The following is a 15,176-nucleotide window of genomic DNA, read 5'->3' on the forward strand; positions in this document are numbered from 1 at the left end:
TCTCGAGCTAGCAGTCGCGTCGACATAATTCCTCCGTTCTGTTGTGCCGTGTGGGCATCCCGCAAGCCAAGGCCCTGCGGCTGTGCCCCTAGCCCTGTAGCTGTTGCTCCGGGGAGTTCTGTTCCGTTGAAAGAATTAATTGACATCGGGTCACTGGGCTCTAGCTCTGGCTATACGCTAGGCCAACCAACAATAATACCAAGAGTAGATCTGTTTATCTACTCTTGATAATACTTACTTCACAGGACACCCGTCGGCCGCGCTTCGACGTTTCGCCAAACGTTACGTAGATCTACTATTTTTGAAAATAGTTTCTGAATAGCGCGCTCTGGCTGAGCGTGGTACAACATACTCTGCCGACCACTAGCAAGTAGTCTGCCTCCTCGTTTGGTTTATCAGGCCGGTTTGAGAGTCACGGCCGGTCGTGTTTGGCTAGCTGCCATTCCTGGAATATTGGGATACTAGTAGATTGGGTCGACAGTGAGCTGTGGAAACTGCTGGACCGCGTGCATGCCGTGCAGTGCTCCGCCGACCGTGATGCGTAGCAGTGGAAACTAAACATTGTGGGCTCGACTGGAAGCACTGAGCGTTTTGTGGTAAGCATAGCAAGCATTGTTTTGGTCTCAGCATGACCTCTTGACTGTTCGCTCGGAGCCGTATTGCAAATCGATCAGTATTGTAAATGAAAACTTACTGGGGTGCTGTGCACATGTGTCGAGATTTTTCCATGAAAAAAGAGGAATTGTGGGGGGGGGGGGGTGCATACAAGGAAGTTCGCCAATTTCGGACTGCGGCGTGGAAATGATCAAGGGGGGGGGGGCATGATGGGCTTATACTCCAGTACGGCTTTGGGGTCGGTGAAATATCACTGATTGCACTGGTCCTTGCTTGTAACCTTGTGCCATTCGCCTGTGGGATAGCGCTAGGGCGGCAGGCACGTACGCAGGGGGGGGGGGGGGGGGTTCCCGTTGCCCGGAACCCCCCCCCCCCCAAAATGTTCCAAACGAGCAACGTTTTTGGGCATTTATTGGTAGGGCGCATGATCGATCTGGCAAGAATGCAAAACTTCAAAAGATCGTAACTCAGTCAAATCTCGCTCAAATCCAACGATCCAAATATCCAGGTCGAACAGAAAACTCTCAGCTGTCGGTTGAAACAATTTGTGAAGCGCTACGAGCAATGTATCGTGAGATAAATCATTCGTAAATTGAGCCGCGATCTCAGCAATTTCAAAAGCGCGCAGTGCGATTTGAGTATCGAGAATTTGAGATTTTCGTCGCGCTGATTTGCTCAAATTTGCAGGGGCTTCCCTTGGGGTATTTTCAAGAGTACACAGGAAAAAGTCGAAACTCTGCGATCAAGAAAAACGAAATCGCTGGAGCAGGACGTGTTTGGGCCTGTTTGGGGCATTTTTCGCACCGTCGCTGCACTCTACCGCTATAGCCTATAGGCTATACTGGCTATAGCGCTGGATATGTATATGACTGTACTGTGTCCTGGCTATCATGGTCGACCTCATTCTCTCCCTGATACCTTTCCACTTCCAGGAAGCCCAAGATAATGAAGATTGAGTGAGTAGAACTGAACTGAAGTTATGATCCAAACAACACGAAAAAATGCATAATTTTGAAAATTTCCTAGGGCTCTTTAGGAAGGGTTAAAACTAACACACTTACACACACTTTGTTACTCGTTGTTTGGGATTCGGTTGGAAACCCCCCTAGAGGTGACCTTGCGTACGCGCCTGGGCGGCCGGATAGTAATTGATCTCAATCCTCTGCCCAAAGTTGTACCTGGGCGTTCTCCACGTGCAGTTAACAGTTTCTTTTGAAACACATCCCCGAACGAAAACCATTTTCGTTTTGATTCAACTATTGGCAACCTTGGACCGCCCCTGAGCGTGCACCAATTTGATGTTCGGGGCAGAGAGGTGGAAGGCATGAGACTCCTTCAACTTGTACTTGAATTTGCTCACTCAACTTGTCTCCGTGGCGCAATCGGTTAGCGCGTTCGGCTGTTAACCGAAAGGTTGGTGGTTCAAGCCCACCCGGGGACGATGTTCTTTTTTTAGAATCCTTTGAAAAAGTCGGAGCATCCAAAAAAAGGTGAGACCGGGAATTGAACTGGGTGAAAACCAGAAATCCTTACCACTACAACCAAGAGTACATAACCCCCCAGAGTGTGCAACGCCTGATCCAGCTGTGCATAGGGTCTTGGTCGAGCGGAATCGGATCTTTGCGTCATAATACCATACACATCTGAGGGGAACCCGGGAAGTCGCGGGTACTCTCGGATCAAAATCAATGGTTCCCTGCCTCGAGACCGGCCTTGCGCTGGTGTGGAGTGTACGCATGACATCAGAAGATCCGATTCCGCTCGACCAAGACCCTATGCAGAGCTGGATCGGCGTTGCACACTCTGGGGGGTTATGTACTCTTGCTACAACAGACCATATGGGACTTGCACATGATGATCATGACGATCACTCAAACTTGTCATGATATTTTCTCTCCCATGTGCATTTGAAAAAAGTTTTTAAACTGTGCCGTGACTCCGATTACGGGCCGGGCACACTGAGGGAAAATTTGAAAAAATCCGTGGTTACCATGGATAGTTGACGCTGAGCGGGAGATTTGAGAGATTTAATCCACTCGATGAAAATCAGCTCGAGGCGCCGCTTTTCCGCAGAAGATTATTATCATCCGCGACTTCCACTGGATTTCTTTGAGTTTCCTTGTTTTTTTTATTGCGTTCTGAAGTGGAGCGATACTCTAGAAGCTGTGCTGTTGCAGCTCTGGCCCAGGAGCGGGGCTGACAGACTGCCAGAAGGGAATGGTGACAAACAAATTGCTCGCGTGAGTGAGATTTTTTTCATTGTGCGTATGCAGTGTGGCCGTGATGAAAAGCGGAAAAATATGCCTGGTTTATAATCTGAGGATTGTTCCCTCGATGTGACCGGCCCCTTAGAGTCGCTTACTTTCCAAGATGTATTATCCTGTGTGCAAATACCAACATCCCATTCAACCCTCGCACCCTCGCAAGTATGTGTAGCAAGAAGGACCCATGAGTGTGTGCGATGCTTTCAGAGCTTTCATGCTTTCAGAGCATGATGAAGGCAAGTTACGTAATGAAGGCAGCGCACCGCGCACTGACCCATAACCACAGTTGCATACTCTTGTTTATGCACTCTTGCTTCCACCTCTCTGCCCCGAATATCAAATTGGTGCACGCTCAGGGGCGGTCCAAGGTTACCAATAGTTCTATCAAACCGAAAACCGTTTTCGTTTGGGGATTTGTTTCAAAAGAAATTGTTAACTGCACGTGGAGAACGCCCAGGTACAACTTTGTGCAGAGGATTGAGATCTATCTGGCCGCCCTAGCGCTATCCCACAGGCGAATGGCACAAGCGGGTTACAAGCAAGGACCAGTGCAATCAGTGATATTTCACCGACCCCAAAGCCGTACTGGAGTATAAGCCCATCATGCCCCCCCCCCCCTCCCTTGATCATTTCCATGCCGCGGCCCGAAATTGGCAAACGCACTTGTATGAGTGAAATTCTTTTCATTGTGCGTATGCAGTGTGGCCGTGATGAAAAGCAGAAAAAATATGCCCGGTTTATAATCTGAGGATTGTTCCCTCGATGTGACCGGCCCCTTATAGAGTCGCTTACTTTCCAAGATGTATTATCCTGTGTGCAAATACCAACGTCCCATTCAACCCTCGCAAGTATGTGTAGGAAGAAGGACCCATGAGTGTGTGCGATCCCCGGTAGCCTAATCGGTAGGGCACTGTCCCGGAAAGACAGGGGTGCTGGGTTTGAATCCCGCTCGTGGATCCTTCTTTTGCAACATTGGCGCCTGGCAATAGCTCAGACCCACAACCCATCGTACCCCCCCCCCCCCCCCGCGAGTAGGTACGCCGTGAGGACACAGCCTGTTGGGGCGGGGGAGTAGTGTAGCAAGAAGGACTCACAGGTGTGTGTGTGTGTGTGTGTGTGTGTGTGTGTGTGTGTGTGTGTGTGTGTGTGTGTGTGTGTGTGTGTGTGTGTGTGTGTGTGTGTGTGTGTGTGTGTGTGTGTGTGTGTGTGTGTGTGTGTGTGTGTGTGTGTGTGTGTGTGTGTGTGTGTGTGTGTGTGTGTGTGTGTGTGTGTGTGTGTGTGTGTGTGTGTGTGTGTGTGTGTGTGTGTGTGTGTGTGTGTGTGTGTGTGTGTGTGTGTGTGTGTGTGTGTGTGTGTGTGTGTGTGTGTGTGTGTGTGTGTGTGTGTGTGTGTGTGTGTGTGTGTGTGTGTGTGTGTGTGTGTGTGTGTGTGTGTGTGTGTGTGTGTGTGTGTGTGTGTGTGTGTGTGTGTGTGTGTGTGTGTGTGTGTGTGTGTGTGTGTGTGTGTGTGTGTGTGTGTGTGTGTGTGTGTGTGTGTGTGTGTGTGTGTGTGTGTGTGTGTGTGTGTGTGTGTGTGTGTGTGTGTGTGTGTGTGTGTGTGTGTGTGTGTGTGTGTGTGTGTGTGTGTGTGTGTGTGTGTGTGTGTGTGTGTGTGTGTGTGTGTGTGTGTGTGTGTGTGTGTGTGTGTGTGTGTGTGTGTGTGTGTGTGTGTGTGTGTGTGTGTGTGTGTGTGTGTGTGTGTGTGTGTGTGTGTGTGTGTGTGTGTGTGTGTGTGTGTGTGTGTGTGTGTGTGTGTGTGTGTGTGTGTGTGTGTGTGTGTGTGTGTGTGTGTGTGTGTGTGTGTGTGTGTGTGTGTGTGTGTGTGTGTGTGTGTGTGTGTGTGTGTGTGTGTGTGTGTGTGTGTGTGTGTGTGTGTGTGTGTGTGTGTGTGTGTGTGTGTGTGTGTGTGTGTGTGTGTGTGTGTGTGTGTGTGTGTGTGTGTGTGTGTGTGTGTGTGTGTGTGTGTGTGTGTGTGTGTGTGTGTGTGTGTGTGTGTGTGTGTGTGTGTGTGTGTGTGTGTGTGTGTGTGTGTGTGTGTGTGTGTGTGTGTGTGTGTGTGTGTGTGTGTGTGTGTGTGTGTGTGTGTGTGTGTGTGTGTGTGTGTGTGTGTGTGTGTGTGTGTGTGTGTGTGTGTGTGTGTGTGTGTGTGTGTGTGTGTGTGTGTGTGTGTGTGTGTGTGTGTGTGTGTGTGTGTGTGTGTGTGTGTGTGTGTGTGTGTGTGTGTGTGTGTGTGTGTGTGTGTGTGTGTGTGTGTGTGTGTGTGTGTGTGTGTGTGTGTGTGTGTGTGTGTGTGTGTGTGTGTGTGTGTGTGTGTGTGTGTGTGTGTGTGTGTGTGTGTGTGTGTGTGTGTGTGTGTGTGTGTGTGTGTGTGTGTGTGTGTGTGTGTGTGTGTGTGTGTGTGTGTGTGTGTGTGTGTGTGTGTGTGTGTGTGTGTGTGTGTGTGTGTGTGTGTGTGTGTGTGTGTGTGTGTGTGTGTGTGTGTGTGTGTGTGTGTGTGTGTGTGTGTGTGTGTGTGTGTGTGTGTGTGTGTGTGTGTGTGTGTGTGTGTGTGTGTGTGTGTGTGTGTGTGTGTGTGTGTGTGTGTGTGTGTGTGTGTGTGTGTGTGTGTGTGTGTGTGTGTGTGTGTGTGTGTGTGTGTGTGTGTGTGTGTGTGTGTGTGTGTGTGTGTGTGTGTGTGTGTGTGTGTGTGTGTGTGTGTGTGTGTGTGTGTGTGTGTGTGTGTGTGTGTGTGTGTGTGTGTGTGTGTGTGTGTGTGTGTGTGTGTGTGTGTGTGTGTGTGTGTGTGTGTGTGTGTGTGTGTGTGTGTGTGTGTGTGTGTGTGTGTGTGTGTGTGTGTGTGTGTGTGTGTGTGTGTGTGTGTGTGTGTGTGTGTGTGTGTGTGTGTGTGTGTGTGTGTGTGTGTGTGTGTGTGTGTGTGTGTGTGTGTGTGTGTGTGTGTGTGTGTGTGTGTGTGTGTGTGTGTGTGTGTGTGTGTGTGTGTGTGTGTGTGTGTGTGTGTGTGTGTGTGTGTGTGTGTGTGTGTGTGTGTGTGTGTGTGTGTGTGTGTGTGTGTGTGTGTGTGTGTGTGTGTGTGTGTGTGTGTGTGTGTGTGTGTGTGTGTGTGTGTGTGTGTGTGTGTGTGTGTGATCCCCGGTAGCCTAAAGCGGGATTCACAGAAGCATTTTTGCAATGCGATGCGCGATGCGACGGCCGCGAAACCGGGAAATCCCCAAGTCGTAGCTATCTCGCAGCCCACACAACTGCCGCAACTGGGCCATTGCGAAAGTTGAGCTTGGCTCAGCTTTCGAGATGCGACAAGCGACGTGGCGTACGATTTTGACCTTTTCTGCAGCAAAGTTGTACAAAGGTTCAACCTTTAAATTTGTAGAAGTTGTACCAAGCTACGGGAATACCATGGTGACGTACCCACGTGCATTGAACTTCGCGCTAAATCAGCAAGGCGTCGTCGCATCGCCGACTTCTTCTGTGAATGGTATTTCATGAATTCGCATCGCATGCCTCCGTCGCAGATCACGTCACATCGCAATCTCATCCCAAAAAAATGCTTCTGTGAATCCCGCTTTATCGGTAGGGCTCTGTCCCGCGGAAAGTCAGGGGTGCTGTGTTCGAATCCCGCTCGAGGATCCTTTTGCAACATATGGTATTAGCACAGGGGTTGTTGCCATGACAATCCTGGTATTTGTGCTATGTACGTTGTATGAATACGGAAGGCTGGGGTAATGCAGGAGACCACACTGAACTCAATCTACCTCATGCTATGATGCCGCTTGACACCCTCATGAAAGTGGCGAAGTTATAATGATAGACGCTGGAGTCAGTGTGTTGATAGCAAAGCTGACTGCTGGTTGAAAATCAAGATCGTACTCACTAGGATCATTTCTATAGTACGTATCCCGTCTTTGTTCTCCTACAAAGACAACCGCATAAGCCACGAGGATGACATGTAGCATCCTCCCCTGAGCGGGAAGCGCACCAGCACGACAGCATCCATGTTTGGATGCAAGAGTGCTGGTGATTGATGACCGTTCTGCGCTATCCTTCTGGTCAGTGTGGAGGGGGAGGCTGCTTTATGAGTGGCTCCTTTATATTTCAATGAAAAGAAAAAATATGGCAATAAGTAGGACGAGCTGAAGCGACATGTGGACTACTTTATTAACAATGTAAGCGATGGAGACGATGCAAGAAACAACCTAAAGGGTAAGGAAAAATACATGTAAGAAGAAAAAGGGCAATGGAAAAAAAAGATGATTCGAACAAGTTTTCGTACAACACTCTTCAGGAATCACCGTTGTACTAAAGAACAAAATGAGAACAAAGGAAATAATATAGCAATCAAGGTAGGGTGACACGATACAATGACAGCACTAGAATATCGAGGTGCGATTTCTCACAAAAGTGTGCAGAAAACAAGGGTATACAAGTAAGAACTAAGCGTGACAAGTGTGTATCAGCAACAAAAAACAAAAACAAAAAAAGTGAGAACGAATGATAATAATAACAATAATAAACAAGAAGGTGACAAAACACATTTAGGCACAAGTGGCAACAACGTTGCCACACTACACAACAGAACATTATTTGAACAATTTTAGGGTAATAACACTATCTTTCTGGACACACAAATTCGGCTTATGAATGCGCTGACAAACAGCTTCCAAAACTTGTAACTGCAAAAGATAACCATGACGAGCACGGCACAAAACAGAAAAACAGGAATCAGAATAAGTACGACAACAGTCAGTACTAGAAACCAAATGATTGTATACTGAAGACTTGTTATTACGAGACGGACGCACACAATCTCGACTCACGCGCACACCCTCACACTCCCTCTCACCCTCACTCAGCTCACCTTCTCCCTCACTGTCCGAATCAGAACCTGCTCCGTCATCCACCGCGGTTTGACTCTCCTCCTCACTTGCATCGTCCTGCGTCTCACCTTCACCACCCACGCCAACCCTGAATGCCGTTGCCTTCACGTCAGTCGTCGTCCTTTCCGATTGTTTCCTTTGTATTTTTACCGTGAATTCATAGGTCCGGTTGTAATCTGCTGTAGATCTCCGTGGTCTGTCATTTGCTGCTTTGTTTTGTGGATTAGTTGTTGTTGTTGTTGTTGGATGTGAACCTGGTGTTGTTGTTGGATGTGAAGCTGGTGTTGTTGTTGCCGCCATGGTTGTTGGTCTTTCTGTTGAATCCAGCTCTGGTTCCGGTGGGACAAATCGACCACCACGGGTGCTCCCCACCAACACAGACCTCGAAGGAGGAGGGTCAGGGGGAGGCAGAGGTGCTGTCACCACTCGAGGCACAGCCCCATGCAAAGCACCCAGAGGCACAGACTTAGGCACACCCGAGGGCTGCACCAGTGGCGGTTCCGCACGCACCTCCAAAGAGCTGCCAAGCTCCAGCCCGTCCAACACAGATGTCAGAGGGGGAGCGGCAGACAGCGGCAGGGAACTATCCTGCCGTCTAGGTGATGGGTTTTTCCTAGGCCTCCCGCGTTTGGGCCTCTCAGATTGCGCACTGGGTGGAAGGATGTGAAGTGGAGTGTGTTGTTTGATACGTGCGTTCAGGTGCTGAACAGTCCTACCAACATACCGACTAGCACAATGTCGGCATTCGAAGTTGTAGATAACATGACTGAGGTGGAGGGTTGGTAGGACGTCCTTCCGCACCGTGAACGCACGCATTGTTGTGAAGACTGGCACAAAATGTACTGCGTAATAAGTACGACGGACGATAGACTTGACTGCGTGACACACTTTGATCGATTCCTGCCCCTTCCATGGCAAACATAGATAGACGGGACAGCGAGGTGGACCAATCAGCACCGATTTCGGTTTCTGCTCCATGGACAGAAACTTACGCAACAAGAATTCCGGGTAGCCATTCTTCAAGAAAACAGATCGAAGGAAATCGAGCTCGGCCTGCTGCTTACTGGGCGAACAAATACGTTTCGCACGGTCCACGAGGTTACGAACTAAGTTGACCTTGTATTGAAACGAACAATATGAATCGAAGGCAATGTACTGACCGGTGAACGTAGGCTTACGATACACAGAAGTCAACATTTCACAGCCAGTCTTCTCTACAAGCACGTCTAGAAATGACAACTTTATTACAACCGGACCTATGAATTCACGGTAAAAATACAAAGGAAACAATCGGAAAGGACGACGACTGACGTGAAGGCAACGGCATTCAGGGTTGGCGTGGGTGGTGAAGGTGAGACGCAGGACGATGCAAGTGAGGAGGAGAGTCAAACCGCGGTGGATGACGGAGCAGGTTCTGATTCGGACAGTGAGGGAGAAGGTGAGCTGAGTGAGGGTGAGAGGGAGTGTGAGGGTGTGCGCGTGAGTCGAGATTGTGTGCGTCCGTCTCGTAATAACAAGTCTTCAGTATACAATCATTTGGTTTCTAGTACTGACTGTTGTCGTACTTATTCTGATTCCTGTTTTTCTGTTTTGTGCCGTGCTCGTCATGGTTATCTTTTGCAGTTACAAGTTTTGGAAGCTGTTTGTCAGCGCATTCATAAGCCGAATTTGTGTGTCCAGAAAGATAGTGTTATTACCCTAAAATTGTTCAAATAATGTTCTGTTGTGTAGTGTGGCAACGTTGTTGCCACTTGTGCCTAAATGTGTTTTGTCACCTTCTTGTTTATTATTGTTATTATTATCATTCGTTCTCACTTTTTTTGTTTTTGTTTTTTGTTGCTGATACACACTTGTCACGCTTAGTTCTTACTTGTATACCCTTGTTTTCTGCACACTTTTGTGAGAAATCGCACCTCGATATTCTAGTGCTGTCATTGTATCGTGTCACCCTACCTTGATTGCTATATTATTTCCTTTGTTCTCATTTTGTTCTTTAGTACAACGGTGATTCCTGAAGAGTGTTGTACGAAAACTTGTTCGAATCATCTTTTTTTTCCATTGCCCTTTTTCTTCTTACATGTATTTTTCCTTACCCTTTAGGTTGTTTCTTGCATCGTCTCCATCGCTTACATTGTTAATAAAGTAGTCCACATGTCGCTTCAGCTCGTCCTACTTATTGCCATATTAAAATTATTGTCTCCTCGTCGAATTTTTAAAAGAAAAAATACTAATGTTTTCCAGTCATTAACCCTTTACCGTTTTAGGTATTTGTACAGCAAAAACCGATGGTCATTGTTCATGCCGTAACTTTTTTTATTTTTCACTTTTATTATGTACAACATGGGGTGATTCTGAAAGTAAAAACCCTCAGGAATGCGATGCAACTACATCAAGTCCAGAAAACGAACACAGATTTCACTATTTAGCACTAATAATTACTTGGATTTATTGCCGATCGGGCAAACTGTTGCAATATGGAATAAATCAGATCCTTGCCCTGGAGTGGCTCCTGTAGATATCGTACATGCAGTTGTATGTAGTACTATGTACGCACGTGCAGGCATGCCGTGCTTGTACCGCTTTATGTATAGCACGAGAGAGATGACATGGCGCACTTCTGATAGAGAACTAAAGAAGATCTGTTTAGCACAATGGCTGTCTTGTGAGTGACTGAATAGATGTCTACATTGGCGCAGTGAACGAAAATGACAAAGGGCAGGACGCCCAAGGAATTTATTCCTGACTATGCTGCGAGCAACGTCGGTGCTGATTTTGAACTCTGGCTCGAGGACATAAATGATTTCCTTTCAATCAGTGAAGTGACGGCAGCAGCTGACAAGAAACGCTTGTTCTTGAATCTGGCTGGATTAGCAGTGAGGCGCATTGTGAAAGGTCTGGTTGTCACGGTGGAGCAGACACAAGATGGCTCACCTGGAGATGAGTACCAAGCCTTGACGGACGCATTGTTGGCACACTTTCGACCGTCAACAAATGTCACGTCTGAACGTCACAAATTCCGCCAACTCCGCCAAATGGAGGGCGAGTCGGTGACTTCGTTCGTTGGGCGGCTGAGAGAAAAGGCAGATGTTTGCGAATTCAGCTCCACTTCTGTGGATACCATTGTCAACTGCCAAATTCGCGACCAGCTGATCGTGGGCCTGCGTTCTGTTGAGCTTCGAAAGGAGCTGCTGAAACAGTCGAAGCTGACCCTGAACGACGCCGTCACCAAGTCAGTGGCGTTGGAAGCGTCGATTACTGACAGTAAACTGTACGATAGTACCAGAGCTAGTGACGCACCGCCTGTGTTCCCCGTGCCCATCCAGCGTGTGCAAGCTGTCTCTGCAGCTGGTTCTGGATCAGAGGGAAAGAAGTGCAAATACTGCGGACGTAGTCACAAACCAGGCATGCGTAACTGTCCTGCGGCCAACGTCACCTGCAACAAGTGTGGCAAGCGAGGGCATTTTGCAGCGGTCTGCATGTCAAACAAAGTGGAAAGACACGAAGAAAGAGCCCGGCCAGTAGAGGATGAGCCTGATGAGTATGAGCATGCAAGTCGCATGTACGACTCCGCTTTCGCCGTCAGTAGCTATGCACTCGCTGGCGACAAGACATTCCAGACTACACTCAAAGTCAATGGTGAGCTGTGCACTGGACTGTTAGACACAGGTGCAACTCGGACGATCCTCACTGATGATGTGATCAAGCCCACGCGCAAGAGTGACCGCTTGCTGAAAGCGTACAATGGCGGTGTCGTAGAGACTTTGGGCATGGCTGACGTCCACATTTCACATGGTGGCAAGAACGTGAAGTGCAGTTGTTTCGTGGTAGCAGCCAGTCAGCACTCCGTTCTCTTCGGACAGGATGTCATCAAGGAGCTGAACCTCCTGTCACAAGCAAACGTGGTGAACGTGTCACCCATCGAAATCTCTCTGGAAGACGGTTCAAAGCCTCTAGCCCAGCCACCACGACGCCCAGCTTTCAGTATCCGGGCTGACATCGAGACCGAGCTGAAACGGCTGACCAAGTTGGATATCATTGAACCCGTCAAGGAAGCCACGCCGTGGGTGTCACCACTTGTTCCAGTCCGCAAACCGAATGGAGCATTGCGACTATGCGTGGACTACAGAGAACTGAACAAGAGAGTTACACGTGAGCGCAACGTTCTTCCAACCGTTGACGAGATCACAGCTCAGCTTGATGGCGCAGGGGTCTTCTCAGTTCTGGATGCGGAATCTGGATTCCATCAGCTACTCTTGTCAGAAGAAGCAAGGCCTCTAACGACTTTCTCATCGCACTGTGGCCTGTTCCGTTTCAAGCGTTTACCTTTCGGTATCGCATGTGCGCCTGAGATTTTCCAGCGAGTGGTGTCCGACATTCTGGAAGGCCTGCCAGGAGTCATCGTCTACATCGACGACATCCTAGTGTTTGGCTCCAATCAAGCAGAACACGATGCACGGCTAGAAGCAGTCAAGCAGCGACTGCGAGCAGCTAACCTCCAACTCAACTGGACCAAGTGCCGACTGAACCAGGACCGTGTGAAGTATCTGGGACATTGGCTAAGTGCGACCGGCTTGTCCCCAGATGATGACAAGTTACAAGCCATCCAGGAGCTGGCCCCTCCGAAATCTATCTCTGATGTGCGACGGTTCCTGGGGATGGCTACGTACCTTGGAAAGTTCATTCCGAACTTGGCCCAGATCACGGCTTCTCTGCGCAGGCTAGCAAAGCGTGATCCCTTCAGTGTGGATGATGAAGTCCTGCAGGCATTCACCTCAGCAAAGGCTGGTATAGCGTCAGCTTTGCAAGCGTTGGCATTCTTTCAACCAGCATTAGACGTCCCTACTGCTATCAGCTGTGATGCATCGCCAGACGGTTTGGGAGCAGTCCTGTGGCAGAAGAATACCAGTGGCTGTTGGGTACCAGTGACATGTGCCAGTCGCTCTCTATCAGATGTTGAGTCACGCTATTCTCAGCTGGAACGAGAGATGCTGGGAGTGGTATTCGGCCTGACTCGCTTTCGGCAGTATGTACTAGGCCGAGAAGTGCAAGTGTTTACGGATCACAAGCCGCTTATTTCTATCGTCCAGAAGCCGTTCGACGAAGTGCCACCGAGGCTTCAGAGATGGCTGGTCGCATTGATGCCCTATCGCTACAGCTTGGTGTTCGTCCCTGGCCAGCAGATGGTTTGTGCTGACACCCTCTCTCGAGCTCCTCTACCTGATCGCACAGCTTCACCTGCAGAGGCACGCTCAATGGCGGAATTCGTTAGTCTCATTCTCGAGGCTTGTCCGGTTCGTTCCAAGGATATTCGCCAGGCCACGGACTCTGATCCGACACTGAGCAGCGTCCGACAAAGAGTGGGCACATCAGTTTGGTCAGGGTGCATCCAAACGGAAGAGCCTTACTTCCTGCTACGCCATCAGCTGACAGTCATTGAAGGGATTGTCATGCTAGACAATCGCTACGTCATTCCAGAAGAGCTCCGCCCAGCGGTGCTGCGACTAGCACATGAAGGTCATCCAGGCATCGATGCATTCCGGGATACCCTTCGCGAACGGGTTTGGTGGCCAGGTCTCATGAAGGATGCCAATCTGTTTGCAGAGAAATGCTCTGAATGCTGGCGTAAACGCTCCAATCCAGCGCAACAGCTCCTCCCTACAGAGATAGAAGGTGTCTGGCAGAAACTGGCCATTGACCTTGTTACCATTGAGGGAGCCACGTTCCTGTCTGCTATTGATTATGGTTCCCGCTGGCCAGAGCTTCTACCACTGTCCAATACTACGACAACGGGTGTGATCGACAAGCTGATGGAGTTGTTCGCACGGTTTGGTCTGCCTTCAACACTCGTCTCGGATTGGGGCCCACAGTTTGCATCCACTGAGATGTCCAAGTTTCTCGCTCAGTTGGGTGTTGAGCATTGCAAGTCTAGCCCCCGGTATGCCCGCTCTAACGGTATGGTGGAGCGACTACATCGTCTGGTGAAAGAACGAGTTGCCAGCCTGAGACCTCATCTACCGCTACACCGCCGCATCACTCAAGTCTTGTTCGACATTCGCAATTCGCGGCACCGGATGCTAGGTACATCGCCGAGCGAAGCGTTGTTCAGCAGAGTCATTCGGACACGGGTTCCAGCATCCATCACCCCACAGATCGTCAACCCATCTGAGCAGATCAAGGCGAAAGCAGCAATGGTTGAAGGTCATGACTCGCGCCGAGGTGTCCGCAAGTTACCCCATTTGCCATCAGGTACGCGGGTAGTGCTCCATGATGGGTACAGCGACCCTCGAAAAGAATGGAAGGTAGTAGAGCAGTATGGTCGTCAGGTTGGGGTCACTGATGGGTCACGCATACTGCTCCGGAACCGTCAGCATGTTACCGAGTTTGTAGCACCAGCAGCAGCAGCAGCGGAGAAAGCACCCATGAGTGAACCTCCGGCACAGTCAGAGAGGGAGCATGTGCCAGAGCCAGTGTGTGCTCCAGCACTGCCAGTGTCCGACCCAACAAGCCTTCCGTCAGCGAGCAGCGCAACATCCAGGCCCGAAGCTCCGGTAACTGCGCTCACATTGCCGTTGTCTCCTGCAGCTTCACCGGAGACGACAGCATCACCTGCAACACCGGCCTGTATGTCACTGTCACCGCCAACTTCTCGTCCAAGTGTATTCCGTGAGGGCGTACAGACCAGAGCTGGCCGTCAGATCAAGCTTACAGAGAAAGCACGTGAAGCTGACATCTGAGTCGTCGAGTCATGCATTACCAAATGAGTGGCTTCAATCGCTACCAGATTGGCGTTGTTTAGAATCTTCTAACCAGATTGGCGTTGTTTAGAATCTTCTAACTACCTTGTGAATATTTAGATTTTTCTTTATTTTTTCCCCTTATTGGTCGAGTTTGCATTGTAACTCAAACTCATGGTGTTTTTGCCTCAAGTTTTGAGTCAGATTATTTCTAATAGTTGCAACACTTCCCGTCTCTCTTTTACTCCAACACATGTACGTACATTCCTCTGCAAGCTGCAGGATACGGATGCAAGTGTTTTTTTGTTTGTTTTAGTTTTCCTTTTTTCTCTTTCTTCTTTTTTTTTTTCTTTTTGAGGGAAGGGGGGTAATGTAGATATCGTACATGCAGTTGTATGTAGTACTATGTACGCACGTGCAGGCATGCCGTGCTTGTACCGCTTTATGTATAGCACGAGAGAGATGACATGGCGCACTTCTGATAGAGAACTAAAGAAGATCTGTTTAGCACAATGGCTGTCTTGTGAGTGACTGAATAGATGTCTACAGCTCCCTCAGGTAACTGGATACCAGGTTCGTTCTGTGGGTGGAATGCAGAAGTGTTACCAGTCACAGCGGTGTCAGCATTGTCCCAAGTATTGCAAATATCGACTA

At 49.2% G+C, this 15,176-nt stretch overlaps 1 long non-coding RNA gene and 2 other non-coding genes across 3 annotated transcripts in view; all 3 read left to right on the forward strand.

The window, feature by feature from the left end:
* The window catches only part of LOC135821923 (uncharacterized), a 104,588-nt gene continuing 89,412 nt past the window's right edge, over positions 1–15,176 (forward strand). Inside the window, exon 1 of the long non-coding RNA XR_010554419.1 lies at positions 1–596. This is a non-coding gene — a long non-coding RNA (uncharacterized LOC135821923). The remainder of the gene's footprint in view (positions 597–15,176) is intronic.
* Positions 1,983–2,056, forward strand: Trnan-guu (transfer RNA asparagine (anticodon GUU)). The gene has a single exon. It is a non-coding gene; the product is annotated as a tRNA-Asn (tRNA).
* On the forward strand, positions 6,772–6,995 carry LOC135821950 (small nucleolar RNA U3). The gene has a single exon (XR_010554440.1). It is a non-coding gene; the product is annotated as a small nucleolar RNA U3 (small nucleolar RNA).

Source organism: Sycon ciliatum, chromosome 7, assembly GCF_964019385.1.
Source record: "Sycon ciliatum chromosome 7, ocSycCili1.1, whole genome shotgun sequence".
NCBI classification, from domain to species: domain Eukaryota; kingdom Metazoa; phylum Porifera; class Calcarea; order Leucosolenida; family Sycettidae; genus Sycon; species Sycon ciliatum.